This window comes from Cryptomeria japonica, unplaced genomic scaffold (assembly GCF_030272615.1).
Source record: "Cryptomeria japonica unplaced genomic scaffold, Sugi_1.0 HiC_scaffold_61, whole genome shotgun sequence".
NCBI classification, from domain to species: Eukaryota; Viridiplantae; Streptophyta; class Pinopsida; order Cupressales; family Cupressaceae; genus Cryptomeria; species Cryptomeria japonica.
The window spans coordinates 540,001-551,807 of record NW_026728883.1 but is presented as its reverse complement, the minus strand read 5'-3'; positions in this window follow the sequence as shown (position 1 = coordinate 551,807).

The window sequence follows — 11,807 nt, the reverse complement described above, 5'->3', positions numbered from 1 at the left end:
GTTATGAGCTTGTCGCAGTGTGTACTTAGCAAACCGCGACCCACGTGCGAATCCACCCCGGCCACCCACCCCCGTCGAGGTGCACACCCTCCCTCGCGAAGTGCGCCCCGTTCGCCAAGTGTGAGCCCTGCCCGGGTGCGCGCACCTTGCTAGGGCGTCGGGTGTGCACCCGGCCCGGCCTACGTGCGTGCACCTGGACGGGGCGTCGTGTGCGTGCAGTGTCCCGTCTGCAACGCGGTGCCCACACACCACCTCGGGCGCAACGACCTGCGCTCACATGTGGGCCGAGTGCACCTTGGTGCATGTTCGGGGCGCCTCGGGTGCACGCTCGATCTTGCCCCGGTGCACCAAGGCGCTCGGTTTGCCCCGGGTGCGCACTTGGTGCAAGGTGGGCACCCAAAATAGGGATCAAGCACCAAAACACAAGTTTCGGGATGCAAAATGGGACCCAAGGACCACAAATGCGTTCCAAGACCCATGATGGGTCCACGAGAACAAAAATGTGTTCCGAGACTTAATAAACAAATATTGGGTTTTAGGAGAAGAAACATGCTCTGATGCCCAAAACGAGAATCGACCCCGAAAAGGCCACAGGCCAAAAGTGGGATGCGAGACAAAAAAAAATGGGACCCGAGGACCAAAATTGGGTTCCCAGGTCGAAGACAGGGCAACCGGACAAGAAACGACCTCTAAGGCTCGAAATGAGTCCCGACGACTAAAACTTGACAAGAAGCACCCATCAGGCACCCAACTCGACACCCATGGGATGCCGACCCACCCGGGCTTCCACCTAGCACACCTTGGCACCCACCCACCCTCGCACCCAACCTCGCACCCAACTTAGCACCTTTGAACCCACATTGGCACTCACCCTGACCCTGGCACCTTGGAACCCACATTGGCACTCACCTTGACCCTGGCACCCACCTTTGCACTCACCTTGGGACCCACCCTGGCTCCCACCTCGGCACCCACCCAGACACCCACCTTGGTTCCTTGGCACCCACCTTGGATCCTTGGCACCCACCCCGACACCCACCTTGGCACGCAACTTGGCTACTTGCCACCCACCTTGGCTCCTTGACGCCCACCCCGACAACCACCCCGTGACCTACCCTGGCTAGGGTTGGTGCACACCCACCCTGGTGCCCACCTTGGCACCCACCCCATGACCCACCTTGGCACGCACCTTAGTACCCACCCTGTTACCCACCCTAGGACCCACCCCGTGACCCACCTTGGCCAGGGTGGGTGCACCCACCCTGGTGCCCACCTTGGCACCCACCCATCCTAGCACCCAGCCTGTGACCGGGCTTGGAACCCAACCTTGCACCCGTCTTGGCCAGTGTGGGTGCGCACCCATCCTGGCACCCACGTTGTGACACACCCTTTAACCCACGCACCCTAGCAGCCACGTTGGCACCCACCTTGGAACACAACCTAGCAACTTGGCACCCACCCCGTGACCCACCTTGGCATCCACCATAGCAGTCGCCCACTTGGCACCCACCTTGGAACCCAAGTTGGCACCCACCTCGGCACCCACCTTGACACTTGTGGACCCACCTTGCCACTCACCCTAGCATCGACCCATCCTAGCACCCACCCTGGCACCTTTGCACCCTAGCACTCACCCATCCTAGCACCTAACCTGTGACCCACCTTGACACTCACCCTCGCACCCACCTTGGAACCCAACCTAGCACCCACCCACCCTGACACCAACCCTAGCACCTACCCACCCTTGCACCCACCCTGTGACCCATCTTGGCACCCACCCATCCTACCACTCAACCTATCACCCACCTTCTCACCCACCTTGGCATCCACCTTAGCACCCACCCACACTGGCACCTTGGCACCCACCTCGGGCAAGGTGGGTGCACACCCACCCTGACACCCAATTTAGAACCAACCGAGCATGTTACCCACCTTGGCACCCACATTGCAGCCCACCCTAGTACCCACCCTATGACCCACATTGGCATCCACACCCTAGCACCCAGGCACCTCGACACCCGCCTTGACACGCACCCTAGCACTAAACCTGTGACCCACCTTGGAACTCACCCTAGAACCCACCCACCCTGTGAACCACCTTGGCATCCACCTTAGCACCCACCCACCTTGGCACCCACTCTAGCACTCACCCATCCTAACACCCAACTTGTTACCCACCTTGGCACCCGCCCTCGCGTCCACCTTGAAACCCACCCTAGCACCCACCCACGCAGGAGCCCACCTTGGCACCCAACCTAACACCCACGCATCCTGGCACCCAACTTGTGACCCACCTTGGAACCCACCCTAGTACCCACCTTTGAACCCACTATATCACCAACCCACCTTGGCACCCACCCTATGACCCTCTTTGGAATCCACCCTAGCACGCACCCACCCTGGCACCCACCATGGAGCGCACCCTAGCACCCACCCACCTCGGCACGCACCTCAACACCCACCTTGGTGTGCGCACTGCGCCAACCTCTCAAAGACCCTATGTGGTGCGCTCCAAAGTGTACACCTTTGGTGCGCTCCAAGGTGCGCACCTTTGGTGCACACCGAGGTGCACACCAAAGTGTGCACCGAGGTGAGCACCAAAGTGCACTCCAAGGTGCACACCAAGGCGTGCACCTTTGGTGCGGTCAATGCAAACGAATTCGGAAGTTGGGGTCGATGTCCTAATCGCTGCTGCAGACTACACGTATGAGAATCGGACAAATAGCTTTATATAGGGGAGGTGTTGCGTTTGATGGGTCGACTCCCCTGGTTGTGTGCACTGCACCAACTTCAAAGACCCTGTCTTGTTTAAGAAGTCAAAAGTTGGGGTGGATGTCCTAATCATTGCTGCAGTCTACGCATGTATGAGAATCAGACAAATAGCTTATATAGGGGAGGTGTTGCATTCGGTGGGTTGACTCCCCTGGTTGTGCGCACTGCGCCAACCTCAAAGACCCCGCATAGCAGAAGAAGTCGGAAGTCGGATTTTGGTGAGCACCAAGGCGTGCACCTTTGGTGCGGTCAACGCAGACGAATTCAGAAGTTGGGGTGGATGTCCTAATCGTTGTTGCAGGCTACACATGTATGAGAATCAGACAAATAGCTTATATAGGGGAGGTGTTGGGTTTGATGGGTCAACTCCCTTGGTTGTGCGCATTACGCCAACCTCAAAGACCTTGTTTTCGTTAAGAAGTCAAAAGTTGGGGTCAATGTCCTAATGGCTCCTGTAGGCTACACATGTATGAGAATCGGACAAATAGCTTATATAGGGGAGGTGTTGGGTTTGATGGGTCGACTCCCCTGGTTGTGCGCATTACGTCAACCTCAAAGACCTTGTTTTCGTTAAGAAGTCAAAAGTTGGGGTCGATGTCCTAATTGCTCCTGTAGACTACACATGTATGAGAATCAGACAAATAGCTTATATAGGGGAGGTGTTGGGTTTGATGGGTTGACTCCCCTAGTTGTTCGCATTACACCAACCTCAAAGACCTTGTTTTCGTTTAGAAGCCGAAAGTTGGGGTCGATGTCCTAATTGCTCCTGCAGGCTACGCATGTATGAGAATCAGACAAATAGCTTATATAGGGGAGGTGTTGGGTTTGATGGGTCGACTCCCCTGGTTGTGCGCATTGCGCCAACCTCAAAGACCCTGCATTGCGGATGAAGTCGAAAGTCAGAGTTTGGTGTGCTACAAGGTGTGGTCGAAGGTGCTCACCTAGGTGTGCACCTTTGGAGCGCAGGAAAAGTGCCCTCCAAAAGTGCGCACCTTTGGAGTGCACAAAAGTGCCCTCCAAAAGTGCGCACCTTTGGAGCGCACAAAAGTGCCCTCCAAAAAGTGCCCTCCAAAAGTGCGCACCTTTGGAGCGCACAAAAGTGCCCTCCAAAAAGTGCCCTCCAAAAGTGCGCACCTTTGGAGTGCAGAAAAGTGCCCTCCAAAAAGTGCCCTCCAAAAGTGTGCACCTTTGGAGTGCACAAAAGTGCCCTCCAAAAGTGCGCACCTTTGGAGCGCAGAAAAGTGCCCTCCAAAAAGTGCCCTCCAAAAGTGCGCACCTTTGGAGCGCAGAAAAGTGCCCTCCAAAAAGTGCCCTCCAAAAGTGCGCACCTTTGGAGCGCAGAAAAGTGCCCTCCAAAAAGTGCCCTCCAAAAGTGCGCACCTTTGGAGCGCAGAAAAGTGCCCTCCAAAAAGTGCCCTCCAAAAGTGCGCACCTTTGGAGCGCACAAAAGTGCCCTCCAAAAAGTGCCCTCCAAAAGTGCGCACCTTTGGAGCGCACAAAAGTGCCCTCCAAAAGTGCGCACCTTTGGAGCGCACAAAAGTGCCCTCCAAAAGTGCGCACTTTTGGTGCGCACCAAGGCGCTGGTTCGGTCGTTGCAGGCGAGTTCGGAAGTTGGGGTCGATGTCCTGAGCGGAGGTGCAAACTACACAGGTGTCGGAATCGGACAAATAGCTTATATAGGGGAGGTGTATGCTTCGATGGGTCGACTCCCCAGGTTGAGCGCACCGCGCCAACCTCAAAGACCCTACGGTATGGATGAAGTCGGAAGTTGGGTCCGATGACCGATTCGATTAGTAGGTATGCTCATGAGGTCGGAATTTGGGTCCGATGACCTGCCATGTGCAGGAAGGCGAATGTTGGCACTGTGCGTTGCAAGGTGCACACCAAGGTGCTGGTGCGGTCTTTTTAGTCGAGTTCGGAAGTTGGGGTCGATGTCCTGATCGGAGGTGCAAGCTACACAGGTGTGGGAATCGGACAAATAGCTTATATAGGGGAGGTGTATGCTTCGTTGGGTCGACTCCCCGGGTTGAGCGCACCGCGCCAACCTCAAAGACCCTACGGTATGGATGAAGTCGGAAGTTGGGTCCGATGACCGATTCGATATGTAGGCATACTCGCGAGGTCGAAATTTGGGTCCGATGACCTGCCATGTGCAGGAAGGCGAATGTTGGCACTGTGCGTTGCAAGGTGCGCACCAAGGCGCTGGTTCGGTCGTTGCAGGCGAGTTCGGAAGTTGGGGTCGATGTCCTGATCGGAGGTGCAAACTACACAGGTGTGGGAATCGGACAAATAGCTTATATAGGGGAGGTGTATGCTTCGTTGGGTCGACTCCCCGGGTTGAGCGCACCGCGCCAACCTCAAAGACCCTACGGTATGGATGAAGTCGGAAGTTGTGTCCGATGACCGATTCGATATGTAGGCATACTCGCGAGGTCGGAATTTGGGTCCGATGACCTGCCATGTGCAGGAAGGCGAATGTTGGGACTGTGCGTCGCAAGGTGCGCACCAAGGCGCTGGTGCCGTCGTTGCAGTCGAGTTCGGAAGTTGGGGTCGATGTCCTGGTCAGAGGTGCAAACTACACAGGTGTGGGAATCGGACAAATAGCTTATATAGGGGAGGTGTATGCTTCGATGGGTCGACTCCCCGGGTTGAGCGCACCGCGCCAACCTCAAAGACCCTACAGTATGGATGAAGTCGGAAGTTGGGTCCGATGACCGATTCGATACGTAGGCATATTGGCGAGGTCTGAATTTGTGTCCGATGACCTGCCATGCGCAGGAAGGCGGAATTTGGGTCCGATGACCGAGTTGATGGCGTGCCATGCGCAGAAAGGCGGAATTTGGGTCCGATGACCGAGTTGATGTTGATGGCCCGCCATGCACAGGAAGGCGGAATTTGGGTCCGATGACCGATTTGAAGGCGTGCCATGCGCAGAAAGGCGGAGTTTGGGTCCGATGACCGAGTTGATATTGATGGCCCGCCATGCGCAGGAAGGCGGAATTTGGGTCCGATGACCTGACATACGCATGGAGTCCGACTCGGGGGCCGATGTTCGATTCGATGACTTGCATTGTGGGTAAAGTCGGAAGTTGTGGTCTTTGACCCGATTCGATGACCAGACTTCGGCTGCTTGAGAATCGGACAAATAACTTATATAGGGGAGGTAGTGTTCTCGAGCATCCTCCCCCCGTGCCCGTTTATGTCGATTGATGCTGGTGCTCGACTGGTTGGAGCGCTCGGATGCAAAAATCTTGCACCAGGATTTATCGATTGTGATGGACACGGCAAGTCTCCTGATTGCTATGCAGGAGCTCATCGTGAATCTCTATGCGGCCTTGGTATGGACTCGACCTGCGGAATGGTTCGGCAATGGTAGTCGCTCCAACACGTCCTTGCAATGGCCACAGAGGTGATTCGACTAGAGCTCCAGTCTAGCTTTTGGGTTGCTTGGCGGACTGGTATAGCCGCGATCGAGTTCCGGCCATGAACGTTTTAGATAGCTCTTGGGCTTTCTGGGACGGAAGTCGGAAGTTTGGGCTGTTGTCCGATTTGATGACCATTCTTCGGATGTGTGAGAATCGGACAAATAACTTATATAGGGGACTGTGTTGTCTCACGCAGCCCCCTCCGTGCCCCTCTATCTCGACCGATGTTGGTGCTTGAAAGGGTTGGGATCGCTCGGATTTATAAACGTGCACCACCATTTGTCGAGTGTGAGGGACGCGGCAGGTCTCCTAAATGCTATACGGGCGCTCTCTGAGAATCTCTATCCGGCCTCGACACAGACTAGTCTTGCTGAATGGTTTGGCACTGGTAGTCGATCCAACACGTCGTTGTTGTGGCCGCCTAGGCGATTCGATTCGAGCCCCCGTCTAGCTTTTGGGTTGCTTGGCGGATTTTGCCCTATCCGCAAGTGAGCTCGGTCCCTAAACGTTCGAGAAACCCGATTGCTATGCGCCGACTCTCTTTCTTGCGAGCCTCCATCTAGCTTTTGGGTCTCTACGGAACGGAAGTCGGAATCTGGGACCGTTGTTTGATTCGACGAGGCAGACTACGGTTGTGCGAGAATCGGACAAATAACTTATATAGGGGAGGTGTTGACTGGAGCATTCTCCCCCGTGCCCCTCTAACTCGACCAATGCTGGCGCTCGAACGGTGGTAGCGCTCGGATTTTCGTTGAGCGCCAGCATTGGTCGATTTAGAGGGGCATGCGAGATTCCCGAATGCTATGCGAGGGCTCTAACGGAAATGTCTATTGGTTTCGGTATGGATGCAATTGCGAGTGGTTCGGCAAAGGTAGTCGTTCCGATGCGTCCATGTCGTGGCCAAATCGATAATTCGATTTGAGCCCTCGTATAGCATTTGGGTCTCTCGATGTGATTCCGCATTCCAGTCCCTTTGGGCACTGCTTGAGCCGCATCCCAGGGGGTTCCCTTCCCAATAATCTGCCTCGCAACCCGATTGCTATGCGGTGAGGCTCCTCGGCCGCCTCGGAACTATCTGTGTATCAGACGCATCGCGGGATAAGGGGTTGGCAACGGTAGTCGCCCCAAGCGCGTCCGATGCTTGGACCATTCCGAGGCGGCCCTGAAGCCTCTTCCGTCTAGCCGTTGGGTCCTTCTCGCCGCATCCCTTGCCTCGCACCCCGATTGCTATGCGGTGAGGCTCCTCGGCCGCCTTGGAACTATCTGTGTATCAGACGCATCGCGGGATAAGGGGTTGTCACTGGTAGTCGCCCCAAGCGCGTCCGATGCTTGGACCATTCCGAGGCGGCCCTGAAGCCTCTTCCGTCTAGCCGTTGGGTCCTTCTCGCCGCATCCCTCGACTCGCACCCCGATTGCTATGCGGTGAGGCTCCTCGGCCGCCTTGGAACTATCTGTGTATCGGACGCGTCGCGGGATAAGGGGTTGTCACTGGTAGTCGCCCCAAGCGCGTCCGATGCTTGGACCATTCCGAGGCGGCCCTGAAGCCTCTTCCGTCTAGCCGTTGGGTCCTTCTCGCCGCATCCCTCGCCTCGCACCCCGATTGCTATGCGGTGAGGCTCCTCGGCCGCCTTGGAACTATCTGTGTATCGGACGCGTCGCGGGATAAGGGGTTGTCACTGGTAGTCGCCCCAAGCGCGTGCGATGCATGGACCATTCCCAGGCGGCCCTGAAGCCTCTTCCGTCTAGCCGTTGGGTCCTTCTCGCCGCATCCCTCGCCTCGCACCCCGATTGCTATGCGGTGAGGCTCCTCGGCCGCCTTGGAACTATCTGTGTATCGGACGCGTCGCGGGATAAGGGGTTGTCACTGGTAGTCGCCCCAAGCGCGTCCGATGCTTGGACCATTCCGAGGCGGCCCTGAAGCCTCTTCCGTCTAGCCGTTGGGTCCTTCTCGCCGCATCCCTCGCCTCGCACCCCGATTGCTATGCGGTGAGGCTCCTCGGCCGCCTTGGAACTATCTGTGTATCGGACGCGTCGCGGGATAAGGGGTTGTCACTGGTAGTCGCCCCAAGCGCGTCCGATGCTTGGACCATTCCGAGGCGGCCCTGAAGCCTCTTCCGTCTAGCCGTTGGGTCCTTCTCGCCGCATCCCTCGCCTCGCACCCCGATTGCTATGCGGTGAGGCTCCTCGGCCGCCTTGGAACTATCTGTGTATCGGACGCGTCGCGGGATAAGGGGTTGTCACTGGTAGTCGCCCCAAGCGCGTCCGATGCTTGGACCATTCCGAGGCGGCCCTGAAGCCTCTTCCGTCTAGCCGTTGGGTCCTTCTCGCCGCATCCCTCGCCTCGCACCCCGATTGCTATGCGGTGAGGCTCCTCGGCCGCCTTGGAACTATCTGTGTATCGGACGCATCGCGGGATAAGGGGTTGTCACTGGTAGTCGCCCCAAGCGCGTCCGATGCTTGGACCATTCCGAGGCGGCCCTGAAGCCTCTTCCGTCTAGCCGTTGGGTCCTTCTCGCCGCATCCCTCGCCTCGCACCCCGATTGCTATGCGGTGAGGCTCCTCGGCCGCCTTGGAACTATCTGTGTATCGGACGCGTCGCGGGATAAGGGGTTGTCACTGGTAGTCGCCCCAAGCGCGTCCGATGCTTGGACCATTCCGAGGCGGCCCTGAAGCCTCTTCCGTCTAGCCGTTGGGTCCTTCTCGCCGCATCCCTCGCCTCGCACCCCGATTGCTATGCGGTGAGGCTCCTCGGCCGCCTTGGAACTATCTGTGTATCGGACGCGTCGCGGGATAAGGGGTTGTCACTGGTAGTCGCCCCAAGCGCGTCCGATGCTTGGACCATTCCGAGGCGGACCTGAAGCCTCTTCCGTCTAGCCGTTGGGTCCTTCTCGCCGCATCCCTCGCCTCGCACCCCGATTGCTATGCGGTGAGGCTCCTCGGCCGCCTTGGAACTATCCGTGAGGCTCCTCGGCCGCCTTGGAACTATCTGTGTATCGGGACGCGTCGCGGGATAAGGGGTTGTCACTGGTAGTCGCCCCAAAGCGCGTACCCGATGCTTGGACCATTCGAGGCGGCCCTGAAGCCTCTTCCGTCTAGCCGTTGGGGTCGTTCTCGCCGCGATATCTCCCTCGCCTGCGCACACACCCGATTGCTATGCCGGTGGAGGCTCTCGTCGGCCTGCCTGTGGACTATCTGTGTATTCGGACGCGTCGAGCGGATAAGGGGTTGTCACTGGTGAGTTCGACCCAAGCGCGTCCGATGCCTTGACCATTCCGAGGCCGGCCCTGAAGCCTCCGTCTGGGTGCCCTTGGGTTCGGCCGCCTTGGAACTATCTGTGTATCGGACGCATCGCGGGATAAGGGGTTGTCACTGGTAGTCGCCCCAAGCGCGTCCGATGCTTGGACCATTCCGAGGCGGCCCTGAAGCCTCTTCCGTCTAGCCGTTGGGTCCTTCTCGCCGCATCCCTCGCCTCGCACCCCGATTGCTATGCGGTGAGGCTCCTCGGCCGCCTTGGAACTATCTGTGTATCGGACGCGTCGCGGGATAAGGGGTTGTCACTGGTAGTCGCCCCAAGCGCGTCCGATGCTTGGACCATTCCGAGGCGGACCTGAAGCCTCTTCCGTCTAGCCGTTGGGTCCTTCTCGCCGCATCCCTCGCCTCGCACCCCGATTGCTATGCGGTGAGGCTCCTCGGCCGCCTTGGAACTATCTGTGTATCGGACGCGTCGCGGGATAAGGGGTTGTCACTGGTAGTCGCCCCAAGCGCGTCCGATGCTTGGACCATTCCGAGGCGGCCCTGAAGCCTCTTCCGTCTAGCCGTTGGGTCCTTCTCGCCGCATCCCTCGCCTCGCACCCCGATTGCTATGCGGTGAGGCTCCTCGGCCGCCTTGGAACTATCTGTGTATCGGACGCGTCGCGGGATAAGGGGTTGTCACTGGTAGTCGCCCCAAGCGCGTCCGATGCTTGGACCATTCCGAGGCGGACCTGAAGCCTCTTCCCTCTAGCCGTTGGGGCTTTCTCGCCGCATCCCTCGCCTCGCACCCCGATTGCTATTCGGTGAGGCTCCTCGGCCGCCTTGGAACTATCTGTGTATCGGACGCATCGCGGGATAAGGGGTTGGCAGTGGTAGTCGCCCCAAGCGCGTCCGATGCTTGGACCATTCCGAGGCGGCCCTGCAGCCTCTTCCGTCTAGCCGTTGGGGCCATCTCGCTGCATCCCCCACCTCGCACCACGATTGCTATGCGGTGAGGCTCCTTGGCCGCCTCGGAACTATCTGTGTATCGGACGCATCGCGGGATAAGGGGTTGTCACTGGTAGTCGCCCCAAGCGCGTCCGATGCTTGGACTATTCCGAGGCGGCCCTGCAGCCTCTTCCGTCTAGCCGTTGGGGCCATCTCGCCGCATCCCCCAGCTCCTCGGCCGCCTCGGAACTATCTGTGTATCGGACGCATCGCGGGATAAGGGGTTGGCAGTGGTAGTCGCCCCAAGCGCGTTCGATGCTTGGACTATTCCGAGGCGGCCCCGCAGCCTCTTCCGTCTACCCTTTGGGGCCATCTCGCCGCATCCCTCGCCTCGCACCCCGATTGCTATGCGGTGAGGCTCCTCGGCCGCCTGGGAACTATCTTCGTATCGGATGCATCGCGGGATAAGGGGTTGTCACTGGTAGTCGCCCCAAGCGCGTCCGATGCTTGGACTATTCCGAGGCGGCCCTGTGGCCTCTTCCGTCTAGCCGTTGGGGCCATCTCGCCGCATCCCTCACCTCGCACCCCCATTGCTATGCGGTGAGGCTCCTCGGCCGCCTTGGAACTGTCTTCGTATCGGAAGCATCGCGGGATAAGGGGTTGTCACTGGTAGTCGCCCCAAGCGCGTCCGATGCTTGGACTATTCCGAGGCGGCCCTGCAGCCTCTTCCGTCTAGCCGTTGGGGCCATCTCGCCGCATCCCCCACCTCGCACCCGGATTGCTATGCGGTGAGGCTCCTCGGCCGCCTTGGAACTATCTTCGTATCGGACGCATCGCGGGATAAGGGGTTGTCACTGGTAGTCGCCCCAAGCGCGTCCGATGCTTGGACTATTCCGACGCGGCCCTGTGGCCTCTTCCGTCTAGCCGTTGGGGCCATCTCGCCGCATCCCCCACCTCGCACCCCGATTGCTATGCGGTGAGGCTCCTCGGCCGCCTTGGAACCATCTTCGTATCGGACGCATCGCGGGATGAGGGGTTGTCACTGGTAGTCGCCCCAAGCGCGTCCGATGCTTGGACCATTCCGAGGCGGCCCTGAAGCCTCTTCCGTCTAGCCGTTGGGGCCTTCCCGCCCCATCCCTCGCCTCGCACCCCCGATTGCTATGCGGTGAGGCTCCTCGGCCGCCTTGGAACCATCTGTGTATCGGACGCATCGCGGGATAAGGGGTTGGCACTGGTAGTCGCCCCAAGCGCGTCCGATGCTTGGAGCATTCCGAGGTGGCCCTGAAGCCTCTTCCGTCTAGCCGTTGGGGCCTTCCCGCCCCATCCCTCGCCTCGCACCCCGATTGATATGCGGTGAGGCTCCTCGGCCGCCTTGGAACTATCTGTGTATCGGACGCATCGCGGGATAAGGGGTTGGCACTGGTAGTCGTC